This window comes from Lepisma saccharinum, chromosome 3, assembly GCF_977018435.1.
Source record: "Lepisma saccharinum chromosome 3, izLepSacc3.1, whole genome shotgun sequence".
NCBI lineage: Eukaryota > Metazoa > Arthropoda > Insecta > Zygentoma > Lepismatidae > Lepisma > Lepisma saccharinum.
In genome coordinates this window covers 17,350,603-17,362,756 of record NC_139231.1, presented here as the reverse complement: position 1 = coordinate 17,362,756, position 12,154 = coordinate 17,350,603, and the positions used below count along the sequence as shown (strand labels likewise).

The following is a 12,154-nucleotide window of genomic DNA, read 5'->3' as shown; positions in this document are numbered from 1 at the left end:
AGGGAGGTACGCCATCTAGAGGACGTTATTATCAAACCGTGAGTTATGTTTTGCTTTTTGCAAATGGCACACATGTACCTTTTTATGTCCTGAACTATGTAACAATATTTATATATATTATTACTGTGCATTACGGCATTATCAAAATCTCTCACTCTCCCGCGCCAGCATATATATACGAGGGACATTCGGAAAGTAAGTTTCGTCATTTTTTTCACAGGGAAGCTGTATTACAAAGTGAGAAAACACAGTACCATAACAAAATACAATATTTCCTGAATTCACTACGGGAGGAGCGAGAACAGAGGAGCGATGGCGCATGCGCATAGTGCCGAAGAATATAGATAAGCAGCAGACCGACGTGCCCGAGCTCATTCGAGTGCAAACCAGTATGGCAGAAAGACGTGTGCTGGAAACGTGGTCACAAATGGAAGTGCGCTGTGAATGGGCGCGTGGGATCAGTGTTTCAGATATTCATCGACGCCTACAGAGCGTCTATGGAGACAACGCCATGTCCCGTCAGATGGTTGGGCTCTGGTGTTCAATGAAGGAAGGCAGAGGATGGAAGATGAAGTCCAATCTGGGCGCCTTTCCACGTCCATGACTGCAACAAACGTCGACAGAGTACAGGAAATGGTGTTAGCCAACAGGCGCGTAACTGTGTCTGAAGTCGTATCCACATTGGGTGTTGGACGTGCCGAAGTCCACCACATGATTCACGACTTGTTGGGATATCGGAACGTGTCGGCAAGGTGGGTGCCGAAAAACTTCACCCCTGAGCACAAGACTGCGAGAATGAGAATAAGCCTCGAATACTTGATGCGGTACGAGCGCGAGGGCAATGACGTTCTGTTCAGGATCATCACAGCCAATGAGACATGGGGGCACAACGTTACCCCAGAGACCAAGTCCACCTCAACGACATGGAAACATCCCAGCTCACCCGTCCAGAAAAAAAATCAAAGTGTCGCAGTCCGCAGGGAAAATTATGCTGACAGTGTTCTGGGACGCGAAGAGTATCATTTTGTTTGATTACCTCACTACAGGGACCATCAATGCGGCACGCTATTACCACACACTACGCAAACTGAAGTCCGCCATTCGATGCAAGAGACCAGGGCCCTTGAGGCGAGGGGTTTTATTCTTGAACGACAATGCAAGGCCCCACACAGCAATGGTAACTGCGGAACACATTCGTCGTCTGGGATGGGAGAGATTGAATCACCCGGCCTACAGCCCCGATCTTGCCCCATCAGACTTCCACCTTTTACCTGCGTTGAAGTCAGCACTATCGGGACATCACTTCGGAAGCAACGAAGAGGTGCAACAGGCTATGAAGAACTTCCTTAAATCGCTGGGCACCGATTTTTACCAGGATAGTTTTTTGAAATAGATTTAACGGTACGTCAATTGAAGACTAAAATTGCTAAACGCTGTAAGTGCCACAATAATTCAATCACCGTTTTTCACGTTAAACTGTGAAATGAGGCATGATTTATAATGTGGTAAACGTGAAATGTGGCTTGTAGCACTCTAAGTAGTTCAATTGTATCAATGTCGGTGGCGACTATGTGGAAAACAACCAAAATACTGTATTTTGTTATGACATTGTATTCTTCTGTTTGTTGTAAAGCTTTCCTGTGAAAAAGAATAACGAAACTTACTTTCGGAACGTCCGTCCTACATAAGAATGTCCTACAAAAAATGTCATGCTATACGCAACGACTTGGAAAAAAATATTTTTTATTCTTAATTCTAAATTCTGCAAAAAATTAATCGCTTTAGAATTCCTGCTAGAACATTCGCTGTTGTCTAAAATAGAAAATATAGGTATACAGTGTAAGGAAAGTATCTCGAATATCAAGACAAGGTGATTTTCCTCCTGAATTCTCTAGCAGAAATTCTTAATAGATTTAATTATTGCTGAATGTAGAATACCACTATGCTTGGGACAAAATTAGAACTTACCAACCGATCCTTAACATAATAAATGCTACCAAATAAGTAAGAAATATTCATGCATATTCTAAAGCTACAAAATATGTATTTTTTAAATTTTCCATTAAATGTCCCCTGTCAGTTGTCTATTAATTATATAATCTAAATTGTTTGTTTTTAACTTAAAACCATTCACTCCATTTAAAGACCCCTTTACAAATTGGTTAATAAGAAATTGAAGTATCACTTTAATCATTAATCAGGTACTCAGTTCTATTTATCAGTTAAATTTTTCAATTAAAAAGTGAAAATAAACTACATGTTCTGAAAGATAACAAGTGATAATTTTAAATTTAACCTTACTGATTTACAACGGACTCTGGCGTTTCTTTTTCGAACTACAACTTTTTCCAGCAACACAGACTCGTTTCATAGAGCAGCCTCGTTTTGGGATAAAAAAAAAGAACAATCTTTCACTCGCGTGATTTGTTTCATTCCTGATACATTATTTTATTTTGGCCTCCGCAATGGTGCAGTGACTTGAAGTAAAACAGTCTGGGGATTGGTTTTTCAGTGTTGAAACATTGCACAGTGTTTGGGATTCCACGATTTTCTTACCTGGCCTCTAAGCAAATGTTGCCATTGTTTGTCAATCCTGTTTTCTACCTTCGCTTCATAGTAATATAATTTTAATAGGGGATGGTATTAACAAAATTGGGATTACCGGTATCCATTTAAAACACTCTAAATGAGACATAAAATATGGTTTCAAAACCATGCCTTAACCAAAATAAGACCTAAAGAAAAATTATAGTAAACACATGTAGTGTTACATCACCAATAATAGCAGAATAATCGTATTCGCAAAAGTTACAAACTTGTCTAAATGAACTAAAGCATCGAGAAACAGGCGATAATGAAATATGACGTCACAAAAATCCGGCTCTGATAATAAATGTCGGGAGCAAATTGCACTGATCGCTTGCAACAATATTTTATCTCAATAATGCTTATATGTTCCCATAGAACTTATCTTAGAAAAAAAAGTCAATGTAAATGTGACATGCAAAACTAATGAGAGACAAGAATAGAATGAAAGAAGCGAAAAGGTAAGGAGGACATTTGTATAATAACAAAAACATACATTTTTCGGTCACTCAGAACTTAAGAACTCGCAGTATCATTATAAATTTGTGTATGAGATCATGAAATGAATAACAATTACCAGGCATGTTAGGTTTTTGGAAGCTTATGACTTGCTACATAATCAGAAAGATTTACTGAACACATTTTTATTTCAGATTTGCAAAAACGATTACTTGATGGGAAAATATTGTGCAGAATTTGAGATTTTCAGTTTTGGAAAATTTAGAACATTTGCCACACGAAATTTAAAAAAATTCCCGTACCGTCCAGTCCCTGCCAAAAACATTCGGTCCTGCACATCCTTAATAATCACACAAGAAGCAAATATTCCCCATTCAAGATTGCACATAGAATTGCTCATCATTAGTAGATATGAGAAAGTCCTGCGTTGTTCGTGTATCAATACTTCGACTTTATTGTGAAAATATGGATTCGTACAGTAACAGAAATGCCAAAGATTGTCATAAAAGTAATAATAGCATTTCTAGTAGGCTACCTTTACTTCTTCTGAATCACAATGTCGCTTATTGTTTTAACTGTTTTAACTTTGCTGTCTAGCTTGATTAGTGCTGTACAAAATCACAAAAGTTATTTTCTACGGATCTTCAAAAATAATTGGAAAGGTTTGATGTTCAAATCCTCTTCTTTAATGTAACATTCAAAGATCACACAAGATAAAAATCCTTACCAACAGCTGTGCTTATTGTTATAATTACATGAAACATTTACCTGAAACAAACACTTTATTATGATGGAAAGAATTTAAACCATAGGATATCGTCTGAATCATCATGCACAATTCCGTAGGTAAGATTAATCTGAGTTCATATTATTATTATAAGCGAGCAAATGTTGAAAGAGAATATCGAATCAAACGCAACGTTCACATTTTACAAAATTTAGAAACCGCGCAAATAACGTTTAAGCTCGTTTCCCATGAAGGTAGAATTCTTATTAGAAGACCTTCTAGCCTCAGCGATTAGAAAGGCGATCTAGCAGGAAGTCTATCTATGTAGATTACAGGCTTCAAATCACAAATGCCGCAGAACATTACAATTATACATGTCGCACAATTTGTTCAGCGTTAGTTTTTATACGGAAAGTTGTAGTAAGAATTTAATAGTACAAAAGAACGCATTTGTATTTCTCAGAAAAGTGTCTCAAGATACTTTGGGAAGTGGAAAGACGCCACCAAACCCACATTGCCTGATGACAGCCAAGTTCAAGACAAACTGAACACGAAGGCCTTCACGTCTTCTGAGTAGCATTAGCAGAGGACGGTGATCACGATGATCCAGGCAACAGCATCTACCAAGAGGAGGACTGTAAAAGCAACAGGTGAGAATTTTACATCCTGTATATAATGAATTTCGGTTATTATTCCAAGCAAAATAAGTCTCTATGTGGCTCTGGTCAATAGTTTGGGGTGCAAAGGGACTCTGTCCACAAAGCAAATTTGGCTCAAGCAAGAATTAAAAGTTCATATCATATGTGTTCAGAAGTAGCTAGAGATTGTACCATGACGACCTTTCAAATATCAAATTACTTAGCGGGGTCTCTATTTGTAGGGGTTCATTACTGCATGGTTATCAGTTTTGGAATGAAACATATTTAAGGCAACAAAACCTTTCAAACTTGAAGAAAGCTTTAGACAAGATTGTTCCATTTTTCTGTCGTTCGAAATCAGTAAAATCTCACAAGTGTGTTGAGAAGCAAATGAAAAGACTCTTTAGGAGGGCACTTTTGACCGGTTCCATATTTTTATTATTACACAACTTGGAGATTGACCCATGCCAGAAAAGTTCATACTGATTTTCTTCATTCTTGACAATCTTAATAATAAGGTTGAAACTTGTCTTTAGTTGATAATGAATTATATCTCAGCATTGTGTTTATTCGTCTTTATCTTGTACCTTTCAGAGGCATCTCGCTTATCCAGGGACGACAAAATCAAACTGCTGCAAAGTAGAAGCGGAACAATCACAACTAATTGGTAAGTAACGTTGACTCCATACTCTGTACTTGCTGTTGACATAAATATATTTAAAAATTTCTCAATGTTATTCTTGAAACTAGAGTCATTCTGTTTACATCAAATCGAAGATTACAACTCGTACATTTTCGCATTAGTTTTCAGCCAGTTCTAAAACCCTATCGTCAATGTCAAAGTTAATTTTTTGGCTGATTTTGCAGTAAAACTAACGAAATTTCAACTCCCGATTACCAAGCTTTCAATTGCTTCGAGAACATCAACACAACTTATGTCATGTGATGAAAGAAAGCGGAAGAATTATTTCTCTTTTGTAATTTTTTTAAAAGTTGTATTTAATGTTATTTTGTTCACAGAGGTAATAGTTTAATTGTATGATAATTTAAAATGGACGGCTTTCATATTAACGAAAGCAAAATCATAAGCCTCCTGTATTTTTTCACACTATTTCTACATTATGTAATCAACTTTATTATTTATGCGTGCAGTGGAGTGCCCATGGGGATAGAAGTTATAATCCCCCATTTGATTAAACTTTCCAAAAATAAATTAAATAAACACATGTCCCCCTTAAGAAGTCTGTGTGTGCAACTGATTGATTTTGTGGAATGCTTTCTTCACTTGATATGTGAGCATATGTTCAGCCCATATGATTGCAAAAGAACAGCACTTTTCATTTATACTGGTATTCGATTTAATTTGCTTCGCTGTTTTGAAGATTTTGGCTAATCGCGAAGATCACGATGAATGATCATGTGAGGAAATTGATGAAGAGAGACTCACGAAGAACAACCATAGCCAGGCCGGGATTAGAACCCAGGTCGCCTGTCATCGTAACGCACTATGCTAACCACTCGACCACGGCGGTCAGAAGGAATTCTCGCGTAAATGTTACAATATGAATGCGATAATATGATTGGGGAACTTATTTCTGCTTAAAAATTGAGTGAAATGGTTCAAATACACTTTACATAGAAAAGAAAAATCATCACAACGAATCCTGTGAACAAAAAATGAAATAATTGGTTTCAGGCTAAATGTGGAATAAGCAACAATGAAGCAAACTGGTTGAACAGGTACACCTAGAAATGCATAACACTTATGAAATATAACCCAAAACCACACACTACACCAGCCTGGGGTTGGGGGTTAGGCGGTCAGCCTGTGCGCCAAGAACTCAAATGCATTTGCCATTGAGGTGTCTATTCCTGCAAATAGTAGCAAATATTTTACAAAAGTTGTTCTACATGTGTAAGGTGTGGGTGGATGTTTCCTACACTGAGTTTGAAATAAGCTGTCACCATTTCTGAACTCGCCGAACGTTTCCATAGCAAGAACCGCGCGATGTTGTCGCTACCTACTGTCAACTGCCTTCTGGTGGGAGAAGCCAGGCCGCCAATAAGCTAAAAGAGAATGCACAAATGTTTGTGCAGCACACTAAACACCACCACGCTAACTGTCCAAAATGAACTTCTTGAATGACATAAAAAAGCTAGTAATACAGTAGGAAGTGGCAACACCGTGTGCTCCCCATTCACCCTTCGCAGAAACTGTCGACCAATCGCTAGCGCGGGAAAGGTGACGAGTTGGAACAAGGGCGGTATGGCTTCCGCCTAGTGGCGTGCACAAGGGGTTTGGTGCGGGTCATATCACCCTTTTCTTTGGCCCAGTATTTCTAAGAAAATAAGAACGTTTAAGAGAGGAAAATATGGGAAAATGAAGGCAGACTACTAAAAAAAGTATACGACCCCCTCTTCCTTTCGAAAATCCAAGCCACTTGCTTTCGCCATTTCTCTCTAGCCCCTTTTAACTCTCTTCGCACTCACGCCTATAGTTGGTTGCAAAATTCAACACTGAGAAGTCCACTTCGCTGATTTAGTGTCTTCATCGTTTGCACTGCATTCTGGAGCGGTCTAGAATGTGATCTATGGTCACGTGATGCGTGCTAACCAATCAAATGAACGCTTGAGTATCATGCAGGAGGCATTTGTTAAATTTTCTGAACTTCAACACCGCTGTTCTTGTGTACAACGTCTGCTTGGTTCAACACAATATCCTTGCAGTAGACTGAGACCGGGATGCAACTGAACTGCATCTGGTGTCAAAAAGTTCAGCAAACTAGACGGGACCTCTAAATCACAAGGTGCTCCTCTGATCATTGGATTGCTCATTGTTTGTATTGCAATGTACCACTTTTATATTTCGTTTATACCAATAAGTTTCTCAAGTAAACTGATTAAAGGTGGGGGGGGGGGGGGCGGAAATTTTACGCAGCTTTTCCCACCACAGTTCTGTGACGTCAGAAAAAAAATGACGTTGGAGACATCATCACATCCTTTTTCGCAAAAAAATGCATCGATATGATTTTGAAATTAAAATTCCAATTTGGAAGGTGTCTCCTATTTGAAAACTTTAGCAAACCGGTGCAAACGAAATTTCCGTTACACGGATTTTTTCTCCGCTTTCAAGTAGGAAGCCAGATCCCTAACTTTGAATTTTATTTTCTTCCTAACCGTAACAATAAGAAACATCAAATATTTCGATGATCGTTTCTGTGAGGAAAATGTCTCTCCTATACTGACATGTTGTTCTTGTGAATAAATTGTTTGTTAAGTGTTATTGTTTGTCATTATTTTCTAGATCACCGGTAAGTAAAACTAAAACAAATACTTTCTTTTACAGGTTCCAGTAAATTAATAATTTGATAAAAAAAAAGCAGATCTTTGCCTTAACCCTCGAGAAAGAAGGCCTATCTTGGGCCAGTGGAAAAACTGGGGGTCCATTTTTAAAGGTTCCTTCAACTTCAGGGGAAAAAGAGTGGGGCAAGGGAGGGTACAGAGGGGGAAAAACCAGCACTGCGGAGGGGTGAATGGTCCGTGGGGGATGTAACCCAGGCCAGGAGGGACGTAGGCACCAGCGGGTTGCTGAAAAAGCAGTCGTTGGTGAAAACTCCATACTTCCACCCTTTCACGAGCCCTGTCTGAATGGGCTCCTTGGGGCTCCTGGTCTCGGTATCGGGGTGGTGTGATGGCGTACAGGAGGCGTGGGTGACTGCTCGCCTCTGTCGGTGTTCGTGAGAGGCGGGGGAGGCCGTCCCTTTTCCCTCCTTAGTTGTGTAGGGGAAGGGTTGCAGGGGATGTAGTGGTTGCATGGAAACTCGCACGATTCGCTCCTACACTCCACACCGCTCGGTCTTCTGTCGCCTGGAAGCAGTTCGATCTCCTTTCCATTTTTTTCCTGATTGTTTTCCAGTATTCCTCCAGTGACTCATGGTGCCACAATCAGAACAGCTATCGAAAAGTATGGAGATTCTCAGATTACATTCTCTTTAGACTATTTTACGTCGTTTTTGTACGTCTCTAGGTGCATCGCGACAATGGGGATGAATAATAAAACGTACCTCAGGCTTCACAGAGCGTAAGGTCAGTTAGGGCTTTTAACTAGGGCATCGGTATCGGAAAGTATCGGTTGGACTTTATTTACTGATACCAGCCGACAAGGTTCCGTCGTTCCGATCGTTCGGGGGGTAAAATTAGAAGTTTTCATTGATTTTGTACCAATATTATGTGGAAAATACTGTATTTTGTGCTTACATAACAGAATATTATATTCTGATATAATTCTAAAGCCGCTTTAAAGCAAAACTCTGGTAAATTATTGCTTATAATTCAAGTGGATTATTCACCCAGCAATATTAGTCAACATATTGAACTATTTTCAATTTTTACAATATTCAAGCAACAGTATAAGTATCGGTATGGGGTAAGGGTATCCGTTTCAAAGCGGTATAGGTTCAAAGCTGTATGTTGCTTTAATGACACACAGATCTTTTCTCAGTTCTAGTATTCACTATTGTTTATTTCGGATCAGCAACACCAATAACATCACTTTTCTAATATTCTCAGATGAGTTCAGAAAACATTAATTGTCACAAAAAAACATGAATTCTATGAACACATATTCATGTTGCAGAGAAAAACTTCTAACAGTTTGAATATTCCGTTGAAATACTTCTGTTAGCTACAAACATTATATTTGCAGCCACCAATCTTACACATTGAAAACAAACTAACATTTTCTGTCATTTTTATGTACATTTCTTGAACAGTATGATAGTTCAATACTCCTAATGTTCATCTCTAAGTTTTGATTTTGCGAACTTCACAAAAAATGTGTTAATATTCTAAACATTCCTTACCCATAAGTGTGTTTAAAAAAGCTTCTGCAATCATTTTAAGCTATCGCTAAGTTCCATCTATGTAAATTCACACACAATGTGTTCAAATACACCTATGAAGAACTTTCCAATACCACAGATATTTTGTGCCAGATAACACTGTTCGCTTGTCGCATTTACCTTTACACCTGTGGCGTACACTGCGTTCAAAACCTGGGATAATGTTTAAATGGACAGTAATTTGCTAGTGGGGGGGTCCTTCTCGTTCATTATTTTGAATTTGAAGTGATGTGACATTGTGATTACACATCTCCCAAGTAATTACGAAAGAGTATAATTAAGAGAAAAAAATAAGGAAAGGATTTCAAGTACTTCATGATTATTTATAACAACTAGTTCTCATAAAATATAACATAGGAATAAACTTCTTACCTTGAATACTTCACTTCAACAGGAACTTCAATTTCAGGGTCACGTATGCACAACAAGTTCTTTTTCACCACTATTTTTATCAAAGAACAATCCTTATCCTGGTAACAACGAAATTACTCAACCGGACTTGCCCAGATGCGGTTCTGAAATGATTTAATCTTCTTGCCTCAATCGTCGAAATTGTAATGGAAATGTTAATACTAATTCTTCAATAAACTTACGAGTAAATAGTGTTATTGTCAATAATAGTTCGTTAATCATGTAAACCATTTTTAGTTCACTGCTCACAAGACAGAACATAGTGTAATTCACAGAAATATAGTTCTTTCACTCACAACACTACACTCAAGACCTTGCTACATGTATATAAATATTCCAGACACTGAACGCCGCCAGAGACCCGATGAGATGTCGGCCCCTGGTTTTTCTGCTTTTTGTTATTTTTGAACTGCAGTCATAAACAATTGCCGGTCAGCCACCTTCTCGTCCTAGCTACGGATCCAAAAAATTCTCATCACCGGTATCACGCACCTATCCTGGTTGTTTGAAAAGGACAATACCCTCTTTTTCTAGTGTTCTACGAGTGTTCCTTGGAACAGTGATGTTCTTGTCCCAGAGGGAAATTTTTACGTCATATGCCATCCTTCCCCACTTTGCTGTAAATTTTTGTCTCCAAAATTGCCGTTTCTGGGAAAATTCTATGCTGGGTTGGCAACACCGTACAATGGGTGCGAGACGACTGACTGCGTTCAACGCACGTCCCTCTTGCAAACTCCTAGAAATATGCTTGCCAACTCCTAGAAAATCAGGTTGCGAACTCCCAAAGCTGAATCATCTGAAGGATTTTATTCAGATTTTCTAATCTTCTCTTCTGGGTTTTAGTCCCTGGGCCTCGGACTCCCCAGCAAATCGCTACGATGAGGATGAATGGTGAATATATTATGATTAAACGATGATACAAACGCAACATATATGCCTTTACCAGGATTCGAACCTAGAACGTAAGCATCTAGCAGTTCCTGGCTATTGAACGTGTCCCACCATGAGTCACTGGACCCCACACACTATTTCATATATGTGTGTGTCCATTACCCCCCCCCCCCAACCGTATCCAGTAAGGTAATTTTATTTGTTATCTACGATTAGGACTTTAGGAATTCTCGAACTTTTTGTATTGGCTGTTTTACCCAGCTCGGCTATATGAACATCTTACATTAATAGTCTTTTGTTCATTCTTCATCTTATTTGGGTTCTTATATCTGCTTCTGCCCTCTTCCATTCTGGTGCTTACTGTCACTTCTTCCCTACTTTCATCTTTGTGTTTGCCTTTGGCTAATTTCCGTCACTTTTTACTCCATGGGATTAGTTGCGACGACGAGGATAAAAGAGAATTGATGAAATTCCGTAAGCTCTGGTGATTTTGTGACACTTTTCTTATTATTTTTTGTTTACCACAAGAAAGTATCAAACTGCAGCGTCTCGGTAAGAAACTACAATAGGAATTTCAAACTTGAACTTTTGAATGCTGATAATTATTTTGTAAGACATTTAGTGAGAATTGAAATAATGCAACAATAGTTGTCAGAATATCAACCCATGGATTCGGGTGACTTTGTGGCAGTGCAATTTGCAATGTATAGCTAAATAAGATGCTGCCACAGATACGATCTTTCCTTGTGGTTAGCTACTCATGATATGTTGCTGTACTTCACAAGCTGTAACATATTGGAACATTTTGACAAGGAAGAAGAGAACAATACCCACTGGGCCGCTGCAAGTGCTGGTATATGCCCATGTTATGCTCACGCTAAAACCTTTATTCAGTCCAACAATTAATTGATTGATTGTCGCCTTTCTGCCAATCTTGTCTAATCGCGACGGTAAGGATGAGTGATGATATGATGAAATTTATGAAGAGACACTTACAAACACCAAAGCTCAGGCCGGGAATCGAACTCGGGACCCTCGGCGTCGTATCGCGCTGTGCTAACCACTCGACCACTGAGGTCGGTAAATCCTACCATTAATTCGAGTTTCAGAAACCTTAAATATATTTCCACGTCCAATTTTCATAGGGTGATCTATTTTAGACAATATTTCATACCTTGAATAAAGATGTTAGCTTCTGTGGCAACTTCCAGTGTTGCCAGTTCTTTCTATTGCAATTAAAACAAAGCCGCACCTTTGCACTTCCTTGATACGCTGAGGGTAAAGTTGTCCCTCGAAGTACTTTTCTTCCACAGCGCGAGGACTTATTGGTTTAGATCTCATTTCAGTTAAGGCATAATTTAATCTTCACAATAATTTATGTATACTTATACGAGGTTCTATGCGCCTTTTGTACGTGTGTGACATTCTTCAGCCTCTGCAAGAACAGAAACTGACTTTAGAAACTGAAGTAGATTTATTGGAGCGCCCTTCGTGTTGGACAGAACGTTCATCAAAGTACAATGACCTGTACTATACACACA

At 38.8% G+C, this 12,154-nt stretch overlaps 1 long non-coding RNA gene across 1 annotated transcript; it reads left to right on the top strand.

Moving 5' to 3' along the window:
• Positions 1 to 2,992: 2,992 nt before the first annotated feature.
• On the top strand, positions 2,993 to 9,841 carry LOC145985715 (uncharacterized). The gene is made up of 4 exons (XR_014441437.1): positions 2,993 to 3,047; positions 4,236 to 4,422; positions 5,005 to 5,077; positions 9,721 to 9,841. It is a non-coding gene; the product is annotated as an uncharacterized LOC145985715 (long non-coding RNA).
• The last annotated feature ends 2,313 nt before the right edge of the window (positions 9,842 to 12,154 follow it).